This window comes from Chinchilla lanigera, unplaced genomic scaffold (assembly GCF_000276665.1).
Source record: "Chinchilla lanigera isolate Chin_1 unplaced genomic scaffold, ChiLan1.0 scaffold00002, whole genome shotgun sequence".
NCBI classification, from domain to species: domain Eukaryota; kingdom Metazoa; phylum Chordata; class Mammalia; order Rodentia; family Chinchillidae; genus Chinchilla; species Chinchilla lanigera.
In genome coordinates this window covers 43,513,989-43,519,238 of record NW_004955403.1, presented here as the reverse complement: position 1 = coordinate 43,519,238, position 5,250 = coordinate 43,513,989, and positions in this window count along the sequence as shown.

Genomic DNA, 5,250 nt, shown 5'->3' with positions numbered 1-5,250 from the left:
ACGGCGCGGCGCACGGAGCGGACGGGAGGGCGTGCCGGGTTTTGTAAGCAGCCGGCCACGCCCCCTTTCGGCACTCAGCGGCCCCGGGAGCGGGCGTCAGCGTGCGGCTCTTGTGAGTCGCCTGGAAACTCTGGAGAAGTGGATTTCCGTCATGTCAGGGAGCATGCGCGGAAGCTGTGCGGTGCCTTGCTCTGTGCGTTAGCTGCGTTCTTCGCTCAGCCTTTGGGAGTCGTGGGCGCGGGCGGCGGGCTGGGGAGTGCAGTCTCTGGCTGTCCCCTGGGCCCCCATGCCGGGTTCCGGGGATGAGCGCGGGAACAAGTGTGAGAGGAAACGGAGCGGTGAGGGAGGCGGGAGGAAAGGAGCGGGCCCTGTGCCCGCGCGGGTGGGTTGTCTCGCGTCTCGGGGCGCGGGGGAGCCGGGGCGGGGTTAGGGGCTGCTCCTGCGAAATTCGGGCTGGTTTGTGTTTTGTTTAGTAAACAGGCCCAAGTTGTGTGTTCGTCTGGCCTTTATTCACTATTTTCTCCAAAGAGCATTATTGAAAAATTACTATTAATAGTATTATTTTAACAATTAGCATTTGGAGAATATTTTGCTGAGTACTTTGGGAGCTACGAAAATGGCCAAATCACTGACTCAGCCAGGGTTTGTTTTGGACGCATACGCGGCCAGCGAAAATATACAATTTAAATTGTCATCTCCGGCCAGAATCAGTTCACTTTCACCAAAAGTCTAGATTTGTTTACCATTTGAGAGAAGTTAAAAAAAAAAAAAAAAAGTGTATAGGCTCTGTTGAGAAAGTAATATCCATCTGCTAAATGGGAAGAAAGTTCCAGAAAATGGTCTTAGTTTTCCATCCAAGTTCTATGTTAAGAATTTTATCAACTTCTGTTGACTGTGATTTGCATCTAAAACCAGGAGAACTCAAGCTAGTTTAAGGTATATATAAAAAAAAATTAAGATGAATATATAGTTCATGGTAATACGAAAATACATGTTTAATAATTATAATAATTCACTATTTGAATTAGTTTACCAATTGTAGACATAAGTATCAAAAGTGCATACACAAAGGTGTAAACACCAATACTGCCAAATCCATCGATATCAATGCTCTTTTATTTTGCTGTTTTTTAAGAGTTAAGGAAACTTCTAGAACCTTCACCTTCCTGATTCTTTAAAACTTGATTTTGTTTTCTCAGTAACCCAACGATTGTTAAACTACGGTTAGCGAGGCTCCCTGCATTGTTAACCTTCTCATCATTCTGTGCTATGTCTCCTGGGGCATTGGGGCCCCAGGAAACTGTGGTTCCAAGGATGTTGTTTATTTTCCTTGATGATGCCATGAACAGCCTGATTGTGGGATCAATAATATGCCAAGACTAATCAGTGATAAAATATTGTTGGGTTTGTGGAGTGGAGGAAGACAGAAAATTTAAATAGAGATCAGGATAATTTTTATCTTACAATAAAAATAGCTTAAACATTTTTCATTGTTTCATGGATTTTAATATATTAAGTGTTCAATTTTCTGGGTTTTCTGGGTTTCTCTTGAAATTAAAACAAAGGCAAAACTGCATACTTGTTCCTGAATCTCTAGCTCCGTAGTGTTGTAAATTAAAAATATAAATTTAGGAGCTGAACTCTGGATGTATTTTAGACGCCAACCGGGTGAAATTGCCTGTGCCTTTTTTTCTAGAATACAAGACAAGGCTTGTGGCTATTTCCAATTCAGCTTAATTTTAAGTGTTCTCCACCTAAAAGTGTTGAGTTCACCTTGGCATCTCAGAATGCCTGATGAAGTTATCACGCCAAACCAGACCACAGCTTTTTGGCTTCTTGCTGTCTTGAAGCCTCACATGAGAATCTGGTTGACTAGCTCATAATTTTCTCAAGAAGCTGTGGCCTAGCCTAACCTCAAATTCCTGGAACTCAGTTCAGTGATTTGTATTAAACTGTGTATTGCTTTTTCCCTTCCTTGACATAAACTGAAAACCCTGTGTCCTTTAACATACCATTTTAACTTTCCTGCCTTCAATTTTTTTGTTGGCTCTTTTCTGTAATTTCCTCATCGATCTCCTTGATTTTACCTTCACAAGTCTCTATTCTCCTGACACCTACGTTTCTCTCCTAGTGTAGCTGCCTCCTCCTGGGCTTCCCCTTTTCCTATCCATGCTTAGTGCTAAGCGCAGACATTCAGTACTTTCAGTGTCTCTGCTGCTTGTCCTATCTCTGTGCCCCTCTTCACATAACTTGCTGTATATCCACCTTAGGGAACATCTTCCTGAATGGTGAGACTGGCTTGAAATAGTAGGTGCTTCAATAAATATATTTTCAGCCACAGTTACTGTGGGTGACTGAGTTCTGTTGGAGAATGGTATCCAAAGGCACAGGTTGGTGCAGTAACAAATGCCAGATTTTACTACCATTTGAGCCACTTTGCCACTATTTCAAGCCTTGTTGTTTTTTTCAACTACTCATATTCTGTTCACCTTGAGTACATAACCTTGCCTTTTACAGAGAAGACTGAAGCCATAAAGCCTTGAATTCCTTCAGTTGTGGATACTATGTCCCTTTTTGTCTTTCAAGACCATGCATATGGGCATGTGTATTGTTAAAATCCTCTGATACTTTCCTGTTATCTGATATCAGGGTTGTAGCTCTGCATCATCATTTATTGCCAACCCCCCTTACCAGTACTTTTAGTTCTTTAATGTGATAAGTCCTTTTCATCTCCACAAATTCATGTATATCACCTCTGCTGTGCCTAAGATACTTTCCACTGCCAACCTCACAGTGCCTTTATTTTTTTGGCAGTAATAGGTATTGAACATTGAGCCTTTACAATGAGCCACGTCCCTATGGGAAAGAGAGAAGAGAGGAGAGAGAAAAGGATAAGAACCAAACTCAAACTGTCAGGAATTATCTTCCACAATTGCATCATTAATCTATTCATGAGAATAAAGCCCTCATGACCTAATCACCCTTAGAGATACCACTTCTCAACATTGTTGTGTTAGAGATTAAGTTTCCAACATATCAACTGTGAGGGATGCATTTAAACTATAACATGTTTTTAGTGGGTGCCATAGAGTTTGTGAGATATTTAAAATGAATGTCAGTCTGCTTTTAGAATAACACCATATTGCTTCATGAGTAGTATGAGAACCTTAAAATAACAATTTTAATTCTTCCTTCTTGTTCAATATATCATGGCTATCATTCATTTCACTAAGCCTTTGTATCGTACATATATATGATATATGTATACAAGGGTATATAATAAAGTACATCATTGCTAAATGAACTTACCTGTTAGATCAGTTAAGGATAAGAACTAGTCCTGGGACTCAGCAACCAGCTCGACCAGAGGAACCCAGGTGCCTGGCCCACACCCCTACACCTCCAGACCAGGACACCAAAGGCCGGCAGCCACACAGTAGGACCTGGACTAGGACACACATGATGGACAAGTAAGAATAGTGGGAAGGAAAAGTAAATACAAGCCAACAGGTGGTAAGTTAGCTGAGCCAGTGTTGTGCTTGGGACAAAGACATATGGAATAGAAATGGATGGGTGGGGCTGCCCCCCTTTTAAAAATATGATTGTATTTTATTTTATCTTTGTTTTTATCTTACTTTCTTTTTCCTGCTTTCCCTTTTTTCTCAATTATTTTTCTTTTTCCTTCTTTTTCTTATTCTAATACCTCCCCTCAAACCCAGAGACCAAGTTCAGATAATCCCTTAAATACTCCTTCTTTCTTTTCTACTGCTTTTTCTAGTTACCCAAACCTTGTGTGACTGTCCTGTCTCCTCCAGCCTGGTTTCTACTTCCTTTCCAGTTGTCTTTATCTTACACATCGTCCTCCATAAATTTCCATACCACAGGGTAAATCTACTCTGACAGGGGGAAACACTTTGCATACAAACTCCTAATTTATGATTGATGCTGTTATGTAGTAGTCTTTGCTTCTATGGTCTAAAGTACAAAATCAGTAGTTACTACAGTTTGTAAATTTCTAAATTGTGTTTGATGCTGTCATTATTGCTAATTGTACTACTGTAGCTAGGATGTCATATCTGTTGTAATCAGTTGTTCTCCCTCGTATAACAATATTGCGAAGGTCTAGGGTAATAATCTCACCATAGCCCTATACCAAAAGACTGGGGATTGAGCCAAACACAAACTAACATCCCACTCTCATTTAATTGGGAAGGTAGGATCTTGGGACAGACACAAACAATCTCCTACACGCAGAAGAGATCCCTGGAGAACAGACATTTCCTAGAGAGACTTTGATACTAACGATATAGCTACCTACTACCAAAACTCACAGGGACCATGACAGAAAATAATTTTTTTTTTTGAAATACAAAATGACAAGACAAAGAACAAAAATGCAATCTCAGACCTCCAGCCCACCCTGAAAAAAATCCAGGAGACATCAACATAAAAGAAATTCGAAGTCACACACCTGAAATTTATATAATGATAGCAAATGAAAAAAAAAAAAAAAAAAAAAAAAACAAACCTCCATTAGGCTATAGGGGAAATTAGATGAGAAATAATTTCTCAGGTAAAAAAAAGAAATGATGGGGCAGGGTTTAGCTCAGTGACACAGTGCCTGCCTGGCAAGCACAAGGTCGTGAGTTCAATTCCTGGTACCAGAAAACAAAACAAAACAAACAAAAAAAGGAACAACAACTGTAATGAAAGAATGGCTCAGCATATCCAAAGAAGACATAGATTAAAAAAATATAGAGAGAAGCATAGAAAAATGATGGAAACCTTGAATGAACAATATAGGACAGAATTAGAATGCATAAAACAGATTCAGAGGAATATTCAGGAAACTAAAAATGCCACTGAAAGCTTGCAAACCCTTTTCATGAAACCGAAGATACACTTTCAGACCTTGAAGACAAGATTTCAGCTAGTTATCATGAATGGAAAGATCTCTTAAGACAAAAAGGAACCATGAAATAATGATTCAACAGCTGAAAGAGGATGTAAAGAAAAACAATGAAGACTGATAGGCATCAACAAAAAAGCAGGCATCAACACAAATGACATGAAAAGACTATTTGCAGACATAATAGCTGAAATTTTCCCAAGCATGGGGAAAAAATATGACATACAGTTAAGTGAGGCATATAAAACTCCAATTATCCATAACCAAAATAAATCTACACCCAGACATATAGTGATCAAGATCTCAGAAATTCAGCAAAAGAACAGAATATTAAAAGATGT